Genomic DNA, 15,965 nt, shown 5'->3' with positions numbered 1-15,965 from the left:
GGGATGAGGAGCGCTGCCCCCATGCCCTGTCCGGTGCATCCCCGTCTGTCCGCCTGTGCCTGCGCCAGCGAGTGGGAATGCCGGAGAAATGCCACGGGGTGGCAGCAGGACTGAGAGCACCGGCAGCGGGTCCAGCCCTGCACCCGCCAGGCCCAATCCTGCACCGGCTGATGGGGGCTGCCGGGGACCCGCAGGGGGGCGGGATGGAGGCATGGAGGCAGCCAGGGTGGTGGGTGCCGAACCCAGCCCAGGGGCTCTTTTCTATTTATTATCTTCTCACCAATAAAGAACTGGGGGTGTCGGGGTGTCTGGTGTGAGCTTCTTGGGGCCAGGCAGCAGGCTAATGAGGTGACAGTTCATTAACGTCCCCAAGGCAAGAAGTGCCCCATGCTCTGACCCACTTCAGATAAGCGGTGCTGTCTCCTGTGTCCCACCACCACCTCTCCAGGGTCACCAGCTAACAAGGCAGGTGACAGCCGGGTCACCCTCAGCTCTGGCCAGGTCCCTGGGGCCCAGCCATGCTGCTCCCATCCCTCAGCAACCTGGGACACCCCAAAAAGCTGCTCTGAGGGTCTCAGTGCTGGGAGCAGGTGCGAGGAGGAGGAAAACCCCTTATGTGCCCTTAAGGTGGTCGTCAGTGAGGGGTTATGTGGGGAGGCGGGACCTGCCCCCCCTGAGCTGTGTCTCCTACAGCCCACTGGGCTGGGGCCGGGGTTTTGGGGCTTGCTGTGTGTGGGGAGGACCCCGTTGGGCCTGAGGTGCCCTGGCCATGGTCATGGCCATGGCCACACTGCTGAGAGGATGAGGAGGAAGGGGGCAGGGTTTGGCAGTGCCCATCGTCCCCTGGTTTTGGGGGGATGTGGGTGCACACTAGCGCTGTGTGGGCACCCACAGGCTGGGATTGAGTGGGGATAGGGTGGTCCCTCTGCACCGGCCACTCGCCAGCGCTGAACTGGGCCCCTTCCTGGGGGGGATTACTGGTGGCCAAGCCCTGAGATTAAAACACGGGAGGGGGATTAATCCTGGGAAGAGTTTGCCCCGTTTAATAGAGCGACATAAATACCAGCCAGGATTAGGGGCTGTGCGGAGCCCCGGCAGCCCAGGGCTGGATCCAGCCTCAGCTCAGATCCCCCCCCCCAGCTGGCGGGTCCCCTCCTGGGCCACCCTTGGGGCTGGGAAGTGGCTTCTGCATGGAAAGAGGAGGTGAGACACCCGGTGAAAGTGTGGGGGCTGGGGTAAGAGACACTGATTGAATAGCAATGACTGCATGATTTATGGTTTGCATTATTGCATGGCTCATTTGAATATATGCTAATAAGGCTTTTCTCCTCGTTTTGTTTGTAAGATTTAGATTTGCTATGGCAACCCGCTGGCATGGAAGGAGCGCCAGGAAATGTCAGGGCGAGGTGAGCCCCGGACAGGGGTTGGGGCTGCCTGGGACATTCACCGCATCCCACCGCAGGGACAAGGGGACGGCTGGAGGGACCCGGAGGGCACCGGCGGGAGACGCGGGAGCCGACAGGAGACATTGACCCCCCCCAACTGCCTGCAGGTCCGGTAGCACCCCATTGCGACAGGTCCTCAACCGGGGTGGGGGGTGCCCTGCAGTGCCCCCCTCTCTCCTTTGCTCTCGCAGGGAGGTCCCTTTGCCCCCTGCCTCATCCCCTGTCTACCTGCGGAGCATCCCCCCCAGCGCAGCAGAGGTGGGGTGCCCCATTGCACTGCACCCAAAGCTGGCACCCGGCTTTGTTGTGGGGTGGGGACAGTGCTCAGGGTGACACTGGGAAGAAAGAGTGTCCGCTCTGTGTTGCCCACCCGTGCATCTACGGGGCCCTGATCCAAGGTGGAGGGGTCCAGGCCATCTCCCCACCTCTGTGTCACTGTGCCCCCTTCCCAGCTGCCCGGGACTGCCCAGTAAAGCCCAGTTACCTGCAGGCCTAGCATGGCGGGGAACTGTGCTGCTCCGGGAGGGTGCTGGGCTCCAGCTCTCGGGGCTGCAGAGCCGGTGGGGCTTTGTCTCCTGGTAGGTGCTGGTACCTCTCCCGGTGTCTGTGCTGTCGGGGGCTCTGCACCGCGATCTGGGGGCTGTGAACCTTGCAGTCAGGGTGCTCCCTTGCTGGGCAGCAGTCGGATGGGTTGGTCTGGGGGGCACCGTCCCCTCCTCAGAGCCGTGGGGGAGCAGCGCCCTGTCATCAGCAGCCCGGGGAGGGTGGGAGCCGATGGTCCGTGGTGTTACAGAGAGGACATCTCGGGTGGTGATGGGGTCCCCCTGCTGTCCCCCTCCAGGCGGCCCCGGGCCTATCTCGGGCTGCGGGAGCTGGGGTGGGTTCGTCCCCTCGGAGCCCTACGAAGCAGCCCCCGGAGTGTGGCCAGGGCCGAGGCGGCTTCGGGCTGTGGCGGTGGCCCCGGGGCTGGGAGCTCCCGCCGGGGGTCGGTTTCCGCTCCCGGGATACCCGGAGCCGTTTCACACCTTGTAATGGGGCGGGAACGAGCCCCGGGCTGGGGGCGAGCTAGCACAGCTCCGGCCCCGAGGGGACGGGGATGCCCGACTCCTCCTCGCCTCCCAGCCGCAGCAAAGCGGGGCCGAGCCGGGCACCGGGGTCTGCCCCTCCCGGTGCATCCTCCCCCAGACACCCACTTTGTTGTTTTGCAAAAGCCCTGAAATATTCATAGCGCTGCGCCGATCGCCTCTTAATGAATTTTTGATCAAAACTGCATCAGGGAAACAAAATACCTCCCCCCACCCCCAAACCCCCGCCGTCGAGGAAGGGGGACCGACCTTGCCGATACCGGGGGTCTGAAGGAGCCGACTCCCACCCCAGGGCCTTTTACCGGGAGAGGCCCCGGCCGCGGGCTCGGCAGCAGGATTTGGGGTGTCCAAAGTGCAGGCCTGGCCTCCTGCTGCACCCGGGCTCGGCAGGGACTGCCCGGGCCACCGTGAAGCCCCGGTTGGACGGGACGGGAGATGGGCGGCCGAGACAGAGCGTCCCGGCTCCCCCCGGCCCCGGCGGGAGGAATATTCGTTGAGGGGAAAATGCATAAGCGGAGCTGGTTACGGTAGAGCATGGAGCCGACGGCCTCCCCGGCAGCGCTGGGCCGGGGGTGGCCCATACCGGGGCAGTCAGGGCGTGGAGGTGGTGGGGGGCACCGGGGTGGTAGCGGGCACAAGCCCCTTCCGCGGATCGGTTTCTGCGAGGGTCCCCGTCCCCCCCCCGGCCGGATTTGGGGCGCAAACCCCTCTCGAAGCCGCTTTTGCAGCCAGCGATTTTTAACGCGCTCCGAAAATCTCGTTATAGAGGAGGAGGGAGGGTGAGGGGGGCCCCGTTCCCGGTCACTTCGGACCTTGGCGGTGTAAACGTCCGAGGGGGGGTGGGGGGTGGGATTTTGTTTTGCATTTAAAAATTAACCGATTTGTGCTTAATTTCCACGGACTGATCCAGCACCGGCTGCGGAGCGGGTGGCCGCCGGCAGCCGCCTCTGCCCCAGATCCGGCGGGTGGGAAAGGCAAAAGGACCCCCTCAACCCCTTCCCCTCGGCTCCGGGTCTAGCCCCGCTCCCCCCTCAAACCCTGTGGGGTACCCCGAGCCCTGACGGCCCCCGGGTGGGGTCCGGATCCGGCCCTGCCTCCCGCTGTCCGTGCAAGGCCGCATCCGCCGGGTCACCGGGATTATTATTATTATAATATATATTATATTCCTTTTTATATAATAAAATCCCCGTTATTTTTAGGTTCTGCTGCCAGATCCGCCCCCGCCCCGCGCCCTCCCCCCCAGCCCGGTGCATTCCCCACAGCGCAGGGCTAACCTATCCTGCTCCCGACGCGAGGACGTCATTCCTTACGTAGGAAAATATGGAGAAAGCAAAGGGAAAAAAAAAAAAAAAAGGAAAAAAAACCCACATCGCATTTTCCCTCCTCTCTCCCATCTCCATTGCCAAAAGGGACAAAATGGATGTTTGGGCGGAATCTGCCTTTCCTCCTCCCCACCATGCCCGGCGGCCTCGGGTCGAGGCTGCCCGGGCCCGGTCGGGGGGCTCCCGGCGTTCAAGCCCCGTGCAGACGTTATCTGTTTAACCCCACGTAAAGGCAACGTGATCGCGGGGGGCTCCGCTTCCCCCAGCCCTGGCAGTCCTCTCCGGGAGCCGCAGCTCGGCTCCGCCGCGCTCCGCATCGCCTGGATGTCCCCGGGCTCCGCGTCCTGCCCGCTGCCGGTGCCGCGTTCTCCCCCAGCCCCCGCCCCGGAGGCTGCCGGTGTCCCGGTGGCTCCCGTCTCCCGCTGTCGCTAAGTCATTAATGGATGCAGATGTGCGGAGGGAGGTAAATAATCCCCCCCACTCCCCTCTTTTTGTCGCTGGTTTTCCCTTCCCCTGCCCCGCATTGAACTCCCCGGGCCGGGGCAGCGGGGACGAGCGGGCAGGAGCGAGCAGCAGCAGGCGGCTGCCGGTGATGCCCGCAGGAGGGGCAGGGCTATGCGGGCACCGGCACCAGCCCCGCTTCCCCTCCTGCTTCTCCCAACTTGGAAGAAGTCTGCGAGGGGGGACCCCGCGCCTCCCCCCGGTATGTTATTTTGGGGAGGTGTGTGCGCTTTTTACACACACACACACACACACACACACACACCCCGCCTCCATCCTTCCCGGATTAGGGGCTGCGGGTCCCGGCAGCCCGGTGCGAATGTGGGATGGGGGGCGAGATGGGGGGGGGGGGGGACGAGGCGTGGAAAGCTGCCCTCCCTCCGGCTCCCGCAGCGCAGGGAACAATGGCCACGGGCTCCGTGGGGACAATGCCCGGCGGAGCCGAGCTGCTTGGGTTGCAGGACACGTCCACCACCGCCTCGGCCACCCCGGGCCCCGGCCCCCCGCTCCCCCGGGGCAGGCACCCCCCGCTTCCCCGAGGCTGTGGGAAAACGCGTGGCTAGGGATGGGTTCGGGAACGGGGATGAGAGGGTTGGGGGGGGCACCAAACTTAGCGAAAGGTGTCCCCCACGCACCCTGGCGTCAGTCTCTGCCTCCTCCCGGCTTTGGGCCCCCCCCACCCCGTTGAGCCCGTCGGTTCCCTCTTGCCCGTCCCGTCTCTTGCCGCAAACTCCAATGGGGTACTCCCGACCGGGGATCAACAGGTCGGTACCGCCCGGTCCCCAGGTGCGCGTTTCTCCTTCCCCCCCACCCCCGGCCCCTCTTTTCCCAACCCTCCATCACCCTCTCCCCCCTTGCCCCCCCTCCACCCCCTCATTATTCCCGTTATCCCGGGGCAGCCTCCGTGCCCAAACGCCGGCATGTGCGAGGCAAACAGAGCGCGATTGTTCCGAGCCTGGGAACGCGCGGAGGGGGCGCGGGGGCCGCCGCCCGCCGCCCCCCGCCCGGCCCCCGCTCAGCCGCGATTGTGATGGAAATAGGCCTTTCCCCGCATGCTGTTGAACTTGATGTTGACTCCTTTTCTTTGGGGTTTCACATCTCCTCGGCCACTTGTTTTGTGGGAAAATTTTCTCCCGAGCTCCGGTGTGAAATTAATTAATCGGGGCCTCTAGATGGCAATGGGACACAAAAGGGGACAGCCCGGGGAAACTCCGGCAAACTCACAAAAGACACCCCCGGGGTTTAGAGCCCTGGGCCGGTGGGACCGACTGCCCTGCCCTGCCCGGTGCCCGAGGTAAGGGGCTGCCGGAGCCAAGTTTCGGGGTGTGCATCTATTAGTGTTATTATTAGTATTATTAATGTTTTTAGGGGAGGGTTGGGGGGGGGGAATCCGGGGGTCTGAGGGTGCTGTTTCGGGCGGTGTGTTGTGTGGGCACCCCGTCCCATGCCCTCCCAGCCCTGCTCTGGTGCCCAGGCGCCAAGAAATAAAAAAAAAGTAACATTAAAATTGAAATTCCCCACCAAAGGGACGGGGCCGGACTCGGCATCTCGGGATAATCTGAGGGGTTTAAATATATTTATTCTCTTGGTTATTATTTATTATTGAAAAGTAACGGGGGTTGCTGCTGCGCTGAAGCGCCTGGTTCTGCCCGGGCGGGCACGGCGGGATTTCACGCCACGTCCTTTCCCGAGCAGGGCAATCTCTGCCGTGCGCGGGGGGAAACCGTTTCCCCCCGGTTTGAACCGGGAAAGCAGCGGTTTGATTCCCAGTCACCCTCCTCGCCCTTCGTTTCGGCGGGTGCCTCGTCTGTCCGTCTCCTCCGACGGGTTTAACAGCCACCGAGGGGTGTGTATGTAAATTTAAACCCAGTTTTTCTTTGGAGGCACTTTGCAGGGCAGAATTTTTAGATCAATATTTGCAAGATTCCCCTTTGCAAAGATTCCTCTTTGGAGGGATATTTCTGCACGGGAACAGGCCAAAAATAAGGGCGTCAAATCCCCTCCCGCTCTTTGTTGCCACAACACCTTTGGGTGACAGCGGCTGCAGAGGGGAAATCGTTTAGATCTGTTATCTGTTAAATCTCTGTTTTTTGCCTACATCGATATTTCCAGCAGGGCAGGAATTCGGATGGATTTAGGCGGGGGTTTGGGGACTCCTTTTCCTCGGGGTAGCCCCCGTCCTCTCCAGTGTTGGTTGAATTGAGCTGTAAAGAGATGTGCAGGGTAACGAGTTGTTGTATTTTGAATGCAAATAATTCCCAGTGACAACGTTGGATCAAACGGGAGGGGGGGGAGGAAGGAGAAAAAAAAAAAAAGGAGGAAAAAAATGGGGCGGGAAAATGAAAAGGAAAAAAAGGGAAAAAATCTCTGAGGAAAAAAAAAAAGATAAAAAATCTGCTTTCGAAGGGCTCCGGAGCGGGCGAGCGGCTCCTCTGCCCCGGAGCAGTGACGGGTGCCCTGTGCGAGGCTCCAGTGCCCACGGTGAGGGGGAGCTGGGCCGTCTCCCACTCGGTAAAGCCAGACAGACCGAGACAGACCGAGACAGGCAGACAGACACCGCGTGTGGGACTGCCCCTCCTCGGGGGTCTCCTCTATTTCCTCAGCAGCAGAGGCCGCGTCCCGGCTCGGGCCCGGCCGGGGCTTCGGGTGGGTGCTGACCCTCCATAGTGCGTGAAAGGGACCGGCTTTGGGTCTCTCTGTGCCCTGCCCGTCGGCGGGACCGGCCCAGGTTGTCCGGTGAAGAGATCCACCCCCCTGCGGCCACCTGGACTTGAAAGTTGCTCCAAGTTGGATCGATGGCGGCGGCGGCTCCTCCTTGACGAATCTTGTCTCTCTTCCCTCCCCAGGTGGGCTCGGCCGAGCGGCTCCGCGGGGACCGGCACACCGGGCGAGGCGGACGTAACGGCGGCTCCCCCCATCTTCTATTTCAAAGGCAGCCCCGGGATGCGGCCGGTTCTACCGGAGAGATGCGGAGCAGGTGCGCGACGTGCAGTTAGTGGCGTTACCGGTAACGGTGGGAAGTTACCGGGCTGGCGGGGAGCGGCACACCGCGGCATCCCTCGGGGCGATGGGAGAGAGGGGCCGGCATCGGCCGGGATACCCAGGCTGCGGTTCTCCGGTGGGAACCGGGGCTCCTGAGCCGAGCCCATCTGTGCTGCCTCCCGCCGAGGAGACCGGCGGTTCCTACGGCGAGCGCCGTGCTAGCACCGGAGCCCAACATGGCTGCTGTAGTGAAGGTATTTGATTCACACGAGGGGGTAGGCGAAGGGGAGAAGGGGGGACGAGAGGCACCGGGGCCGGAGGCAGCGCCCGCGGCCGCTGGGGCGAGAGCTACCGGTGGGCGACGACCCGGTAAGTGCCAGGGAGAAACGAGGCCGGGTGGGCCCCGTGGATCCCCCGCAGCGGGCACGCGTGGGGCGGCCGCCTTTCCCGCGCCGGTGCTGCCAGGCCTCTGCCGCGGCCCCTCTGGGGCAGCGAGCAGTGGGAAGCGGGCACCGGCAACCAGCGGGGGTGAACCGGGCCGCTGCAGCCCGCCCGGGCCCTGTGCGGCTCTCACCGGTGCCCGGGAGCGGCGGAGAGTGGGGCTGGAGCGGATGCTGCGCCTCGGCCCCGCCGGTGCCCGAAGCAGCCCTTCCCCGAGCCGTGCCCTGGCCGCAGGGCGCTGCCGGGGCGGTGGCGAAGCTCCTGTGGTCCCGTTCGTTCCCTCGGCGGAGCATTGGGGCCGCGGTCGTTGTTGTGGTTTTACCCTTCGGGGAAGGAACGCGGCCGGGCCCGCCCGGAGAATGAGCGGTTTGGTAACGGGACCCACCGGGGCGGCGGAGCGGGGCTGGGACCGGCGGGGCCCCGGGCGGTGTGGACGGCAGCGGGGCCGAGCCTGCGGGGCCGACGCCTCCCGGGGCCGGTCAGGAGAGTCATTTGGGAACCCGGCCACGGAGGTAACTGCACCGTTTCTGGCCACGAGTGGTGCGGACCCCGGGAAGGGAGCGCGGTTGGCAGCTGCCGAGGGTGTGCGGGGAGAAGGATCCGTTAATTTGGCAACTGGCGCTGCCTCGTTGGCACCATCTTCGCGCTCGGAACGGCTGACCGTGCCGCGGTGCACCGGAGCGACGGGAACGGCAGGGATGGTAACGATAATAATGACTAGCGACAATAATAAGTAATTAGTGGCAGCTTGGAAAGAGAAGGACGGAAGAGGCGCGACCCCCGGCGCGGCGCCGCTTCAGCACCACGGAGAGCGGCGGGGCCGGTGCCCGGTGCCCGGTTCCCGGTGCCCGATGCCGGTGGGAACGTGCTCGCCCCGCTCCTTGAGGCCACCGTTTGTGGTTGGGACTCCTGTCAAGGGCTTCCCCTACCCGGGGACCCTGGTAAGGGACAGAAAGCTCCTGAAGAGCCCCCGGTGCTTGCGGGTTGGCATCTCTGCAAGCGCCGCCGCGCATCGCTCCCAGAACCTTCAAGGGCGGATATTTATGTATGTATATGATGTATATCACGTATTTTATATCTGTTTAGGTGCTTACATATAAAAGGGCTGGTGTGGGCAGCGGGGGTCGGGGTGGACCCGTGCCTCGTTCCCGGAACCGGAGCTCTGCGAGCAGGAGCTGGGCCCCACCGCCCACCCGGACCCGCTGCTCTTGGTCCTCTCTGGAAGCGGAGCCCGCCCGGAGCTGCCCACAGCCGGGGCACCGGCACGACGCTGTACCTGGGGCCGGGGCCGCTGCTATGCTCGGGCCACCGGTTGGTTTCGTTTTCCGCCGTTTCACCAGAGCGAGGTGCGACGAAGCGGCCCCGGGAGGTCTGCGGCGCCCGGCGGGCCGGGGCAAGGCTGGGGGGCCCGAGGGTGCGGAGGAAGCTGGGGAGAGGCCAGGGTGTGCTGCGCAGGGGTGCGTGTGCGCGGGTTCTTGTGAGGGGCCGTAGGGCATCAGGACGAATGTGCCCATCGGTGTGAGCGCTCCTGCGGGTGCATCGGGGCTTGTGTTTGCACCTTCGTGTACTCCCGGGGGTGTGCACCGGCAGCCGGGCTCCCCTGGGTGGGAGAGCGAGCACGGGGTCACGGCTGTGCCCGCTGGTCCGCTCCCGGTGTGAGGCGGCTGCGGGTGCCGGGGGAAGTCCGCTGCCCCCATCCCCTTGCCGGTGCGGCCTCGCCGTTGCCGGGACAGAGGAGCGGGTCTCCTGAACCGGGCAGAGCCAGCCGGGCCCGGCCCCGGGCGGCCGCACGGGGGGGACGTGGAGCCGGACCTCGGCACAGAGTCCCGGGCTGTTCCCCGCCGCCCCTGCGAGCCGCGGCCCCTCTTTGTCCCGGGCCCGAGGGGTTCCTCTCTGGCCGTGGGGCAGAGCCGAGGCCCGGTTGGTCGGGGGACTCTGGCACCTCCCGGGATGAGGGGAGGGGGGGGGGTGTCGACCCCGGTTTTACGCCCAAAGAGCAGCAAAAAAAAGCTTAGTAAGTGGGGCCTGTGAGTGCAGATTCGACGGGAGGGTCCGGCCGCCCACCCCCGGCTGCTTCCCCGCCTAGGACCAGTCGGGTTTAACCCCTACCTTTGCCGGGGGGGGCTGTGCCACAGCCTTGCCACAACGGGGTTACCCCCGGGGCATCGCCGCCTCCCCGATGGGGCGGGCCGGGCGCTGCAGGAGGCTGGGTCGGGAGGGGGGGCGGCTCGGGGCGAGCAGACGGGCGGCCCCCGGGGACCGCGGCGCCATGGCGAATGGCGCTGCCCCCCCGGGGGGTGACCCCTGCCCCGGCCCCACGCCCGGCCTGTCCCAGCCCCGCCGCTCGCGCTTTGTCCCCGCCGGCCGCCCCGTCCCTCCTCCCGCCCTCCCCCGCCCTCCAGCCATCCCTCCGCCGACGGCTCTGCCTCAACTTTAGTGGCAGGTCCCGGAGGCGCCGGGGAGTGGGAGCGGGACCCACACCGGCACTGGCACCGGGCGGCATCATCCAGCCTCCCTCCCGGCCCGAGCCTCCTCCCTACCCTGCCACAGCCTGGGAAGGATGCGGCGACCCGGAGCCGACGGCGACCGCTGGCAGCACCGGCCACAGAGGGGAGAGCAGGTACCCACCTTCCCGGGACCCTTTCCCCGCACCCCTTCCCCTGTAGCCTCCCCTGTCCCCTTCCCGGGGTCCACTGTCCTCTCCCCGTCCCCCGCTTGGGACCGGGGGCAGCCTCTCCGCCGAGTTTCCCTCAGAGCTGCAGCACGGGCGGAGCCTCCCGGCTTGGGCAGTTCCCCGGGAGCATCCCCCCCGGTGCCCGGAACCGGTGCCCGGAGCCTCCCGGCCGGGGCGAATAATCCCTGCGGACAAGGGCAGGCGAGGACGGGGCCGCACGGGTGAGGGAAGGTGTTCCCCCACAGAGGACATTCAGAGCCCGGAGCCCCAGGACGTGCAGGTCCTTCCAGGGTGTGCAGGGCCGGGCTGCAGGGTGCAGGAGGCATGGGAGGGAGAACTGGAGGGTGCAGTGGAAACCCCCGGGGGGGCCCTTTTGGCTGTGCCTGTCCCTTCCCCAGCCGCTCTCATGACTCAGCAGTTCCGTACCAGTAATTTACAGTAACTGTAAAGTGGGAGTGGGCTCTGGGCTGGGTTTGGGGGTGAATTTGGAGCTGGGAAGGAAGCAGGTCCCTGGGCCGCAGGTAATGGGGATGGGTGCTGTGGGAGCATCCTGCCCTGCGATGGTCCCGGCGCCATGGGTGGAGACTGCTCTAGGGTGCAGGTGCCCTTTGGCGCGCAGACATCGAGTTGGGGAGCTTGGGTGGGCATCGGGGAGCGCCGGGGTCATGTGTTGCATCCCAAGGTGCCGCAGCAGATTCCTGCTCTCCCACCCAAACCACTGGGGTTTCTTCCTTGTTGAGGGGACGTGGATGCGGCCACCTTGGGGGGCTCCAGCATCGGAGCCAAACCACCCCCGGGTGCGCGGCGCGGCCGAGGCCCGTTGTTTAAAGACCTGGGTTGGTTTTTCTCTTTGGTTATCTAGCTGTATGAGTGTATGTGATATCATAAAGCTAGAGAACCGAATGTAAAAACCCACTCGCTGTTCTCCGGGAGAAGAGCCCTGCCCTCCCGGCAGGATTGGGGCTCGGCAGCCGCCTTTTGGCCTTCCCAAAGCGCTGGCCCTGGTGCCTTGGTGAGGGGGAGAGCCGCTGGAAGCCGAACGTGGCTGTGGAGTGGAAATTTCAGTGGGGTTTTGTCTGTAATCATTTTTATTGAGGCCAAGAGCCAGTGCCTGTGCTGGGGTGATTATTTGATTCCAACCTGGGGCTCCTCAGGCTACCTACAAACCCCAGACCTTGGTTTTATGGATTTTTAGGGGTGTTTCTTCCACTGTGGTTTTAATTTCCATGCTGACGATTAAGCTCCTCGTGCTGGGTGTATTGGAGAGAAATGAAACGGGGCCAGCTCGGAAATAACCCCCAGAGAAACCCTGTTTATAACCCAGTGGAAGGAAAGTTGCTTAAACATATTACCACATGCAAATTGTAATTTAGCACAAACCCCTATCCAAGGCCGATTTATCTACTGGGGAAGAGAAATAAATCATCACTGGCTGGTTATTCTGCATCTGCAGAGAGATTGCAGCTTTGTTCTTTGGAGAGGGGGGTTTGTGAGCATTGCTTTGAGGATACTCCAGTCTCGGCCTCCCCCTGGTCCCGCTGATGCAGGATTCAGCCCCAATGGCTGAGGCTGTAAGTGGTGACCCAATGGGCTGAGCGGTCCCCAGTTATTCTTAGGAAGCTCAGGGAAGGTTCTCAGGTGCATGGATTTGGGGTGCAGCCTGGAGCAAGCAGCAAGGAGGCCCCTCCATGACTGCGGAGTCTGGCTCTGAGCTCTCAGGCATTCGGCAATGGTCAGTGGGGAGGCTTCGAGATGGACCCAAGCACCCATGTACTTAAACCATCACAGGTCCTGACCATGCCAGGGCACCCTCCGCACTCCTGCTGGAGACAGGCACTGTGCAAGCTGCAGGGCACATCCTCTCCCATATCACTTCTTGGGTCTTTGGTGCATTGATTCCCTGGCTGGTTTGGTGCCGAGAAATGAGAAGGGCAAGAGCATCAGCTCCAAATATTAAAAGCCCAAGGTGCTGATCCCTTGCTCCATCTGCACATCCTGGCTTCTGTGTGGGGTTGTGCCTCTTTTTTCACCCGATGTCGCTGGAGTCTGCAGCAGGGGAGGAATTTGGGGTGTCTCCTTCCTCTTGTCTTGACAGGTTTTGCTTTGTTCAGGCAGGAGAGAGGCAGGTTTCTTGTCCCAGATCTCTGTGATTCTTGGAAATGATCCTGCACAGACACCCTGGGCTCACTCAGTTTGTGCCTTTTTCTGGCCAGGGAGGACATGAGCCCTTGTATGTATTGTGGGATAAAGCAGGAACAGCCCCAGTACACCCCAAAATATGGTGTGGGATCAAGAGGAGATGGCTCCTCATACATCCTGTGCCCTGTGGAGCTGCTCTGCCTGCAGCCTGGGGTCCAGAGATCAGGTGCTTCAGCTCTGGTGGTGCTGAGCTGTGAGAGCCTTTGCTGCGGGGTCTGGAGGTACCCGCTTGTCTCCTTGGTGGGGACACATATCCTGGGGGAACTTACGCCACCCTGAACTCTTCTTGCGGGGCTGGATGGATGGAGTGTTGCACCGGGGTGAAGGAAAACCTTCCCCAGCTCCTTGGTTATTTTCCCTGAGCACCTCCAAGGCACATCAGGTTTCTGTCGGAGCAGGCTTTCCATGGCAGACCCACTTACATCGCTTCAACCACCTCAGGCTCTCCAAGATCTGGACCAGCCATGAATCCCATAGATTTACATGCAGGTTTAGGCAGGGTTTGGGCTGCTTGCACCAACCTGCCCGCGTTTCTGTAGCGTTGGAGGAAGCTGCTGGCTGGTAGGAGCAGCGTTGCAGCAGCAGCAGCGAGGCCGCGTGGGGACAGCCGGGAGGATGCGAAGCGTCTCCGTGCAGCAGTGGGAGGGATGCAGCGCGCACAGCGCAGGGAGCTGATGCTGTCCATCAGTCCTGCCCTCACCCACTCATGGTCCCAAGCTGAAGCGTACCCCAAAACACATCACCACAGAGCCCAATATCCCGGCTGGGAGCAGCAGGAGAACCAGTGCAGGCTCTGCTGCGCTTGGGAGACCTTCTCCTCCCTCCTGACTACTTGTAAACCATTTAGCAAGGAATTTCTTAAAATAGGTTCCACTTTAAGGACTTATCTGCTGAATACCATTAATTTTCTGGGGTTCGTTAAAAGCAAACTTGGTATCATAGCAACTGAATCTATTCCAGGGAAGCAGCCAATTGCGCCGCGCGGTGTGTGCAACCGAAGGCGAGAGAAAGGAACCTTTCAGGTTTATTCCTGGGCTTGTGCCTTTGCAAGTGAAGTTTTAATTTCCAATGTTTTATTCCTTGCAGAATATTTTATCATTTCTCCCAGCAAATCTGCAGGGAAAGGAAAATCACCACACTGGCAAATATTTGCCCAATTGCCTTTGTGATGTGGTGTCCGCAGGCAGAGGTGGTGGCAGAGGGACGTGGCGGGTGCTCGGGCTGGATCCGAGCTGACAATTTGGCCTTGTGTTTGGGACAGCTGGGTTCGTTCCTCTGGGATTGTCCCAGGCTGGGATAGATGCTGCCTATGTTAGCCTTGGGAGCGATGCCGAGCGTGGGCATCTCTGGATACGGGATCGTGCAGTGGGATTGGAGGCTGCTGGTAAAGAGGATGCTAATCCCTGTCTCATTTCCACAGCCTTGCTAAAGAAATAGTCATTATTTTCCTTTTAATCCCATCTCTTTCCACTTTTCCATTAGGGCCTAAACTGCAATCTTGTTCCTGGGGGATGTTATGCTGAGGATAATCCCAGGCGCTGCTGGGGTGCTTGGTCCAGCTACTTTGGGGCTGCTGGGCTGGTGTGGGGCTGGTGCCAGTAAGGGCTGAGCCCAGCCGGCCCTGGGGGCCTCGTCCTGGTCCCTGGCACCAGGAGAGGAGCTGGGCTGAGCATCCCAGTGCCAGCACATCAAACCCAGTCAGAGGCAATAGGGTGCTCCCCAAAACCCTGATCCTGCTGTGGAGATGGGCACAGAGAGCTCATGGCTGGCTTTGCTGTTAGGATGCTGGGATGGTGCTGCCATTGTGTTGTCCGTGTTGACTCCCATGGTCAGGATCTGATCCTGGGCTTGGCAGGGGAGCAGAAGGAGCCCTTTGTGCTGTGGCTCGGTGCAAGGGATGGAGGGAGCTGGGAGGATGCAGGGGTTTGGGGTGCCAAGAGGAGCTGGGAGGCTCCTTTCTCCCACTGTAAGCTGATGATTTTCCACCTCGATAGCAGGGAGGGGAAGAAAAAAAGTCATTTATGATAAAAAGTATCGCTTAAATAGACAGAAAGGGTGAAAAGCACAGGCAAAAACATATCCCCGAGCAGGAGAAAATGAAAACCAGTGATGTGCTTCACTTTAGGCCATTTAAAAATAACCATTGAACAGGCAACAGTAAATAACAATTCCTGCCCATCAGGTCCGTGTCACTGCAGTGGCGAAGCTCCTGTTTATTTACCAGAGCTGGCGCAGGGTGGTCCGAACGGCTCCTCAGCTGCTCATTTCTATGGGTGTGAGGCTGGAGTCTCCAACCTGGATAAATTGGGTGCAGGAGATGGTGGTGTCCCCCAGCCCCACACCATGCGCTGGCGCTTTGCTTTCTCTCTCTTTATTTACGTAAATATATCTATTTTAAATAGAGAAATTATTATTTGCAGTTTAATATCTTCATGTTTCTATGGAAACTCCATCCCTGTGCTGGGTGAGGAGTCAAAATCAGCTGGGGAAATGGCAGTGTTTGAAAGCGAGCGGATTGGGGTGGCTGCTCCTTTGCACCGGGCTGTGGGGACCACAGCAGTGCAGGATGCGGGGAGCCGCCACGTGTTGGTGATGCTCAGGGCACCAAGGACATGGCTTTGGTGGCTGCGCTTTGTCACCCCTGCCAAAGCCAAACCGTTTGCCTGGGCTTCTTGGCAAGTGGCTTTTCAGGATGCTCCACCCAAGGAGCCTTTCCCCTTCCCCATGCCAGGAAAGCCCCTGGAGGATTGATGGTGCTTCAGTGGGTGAGGAGTGGACAGGTTCCCTCGCTGCAGGCACACGTAGGCATCACCCACCCGGGGAACGTGCTACAGCCCCGAATGTAGGTCACGCACATATGTGCATCATCATGTACATATGTTGACTTCAAAGAGCTGGGGCTCATCCTCACCGATAACAAACCCGCGTGTGGCTCTTCAACAGATTTGCATTCATAACTGGCGAACACTGGGGCACGTGTGTTATGTACCGGGGGGCTAAGGGGGACCCCCCGGCCTGCTGCTGGTGCTGGCACTCATGTGGAAAGAGCACGGTGGCGGCGGAGACCTTCTCCCCCTAATAGCTGGTGACAGGGACTTGCTAGTGGCGATGTCCCTGCGCCGGGCACGGAGCAAGGACGGAAGGTGTGCGGCGTCCCCGCTTTTGTCAGAAAGGATCTATCAGAGCAGCGGGGAAAGGTCAGCGGGAAAAGCAGGAGCAGGCCCCGAGGACGCTGTCCTGTCTGTCCGCCCTGCTGCAAACACCAGCCCGTGATGACCCCCGCTCCAAGGATAGCTTAAAAGAAGAAGTGTGTGTT

The 15,965-nt window shown here is 62.1% G+C and overlaps 1 long non-coding RNA gene across 2 annotated transcripts in view; it reads left to right on the top strand.

Moving 5' to 3' along the window:
• The first annotated feature begins 5,252 nt into the window (after positions 1-5,252).
• The window catches only part of LOC134167806 (uncharacterized), a 28,187-nt gene continuing 17,474 nt past the window's right edge, over positions 5,253-15,965 (top strand). The window contains exons 1-2 of one of the 2 annotated variants that reach the window (XR_009966293.1): positions 5,253-5,647; positions 7,200-7,330. This is a non-coding gene — a long non-coding RNA (uncharacterized LOC134167806). Of the gene's footprint in view, positions 5,648-7,199; positions 7,590-15,965 lie in introns of both variants that reach the window. The other variant, XR_009966294.1, reaches the window with a different exon arrangement.

Source organism: Pezoporus occidentalis, unplaced genomic scaffold (assembly GCF_034315485.1).
Source record: "Pezoporus occidentalis ecotype Australia unplaced genomic scaffold, CSIRO_AGI_Poc_V1 ctg299, whole genome shotgun sequence".
Taxonomy (NCBI): Eukaryota; Metazoa; Chordata; class Aves; order Psittaciformes; family Psittacidae; genus Pezoporus; species Pezoporus occidentalis.
This window is presented reverse-complemented; position numbering and strand designations above follow the sequence as displayed.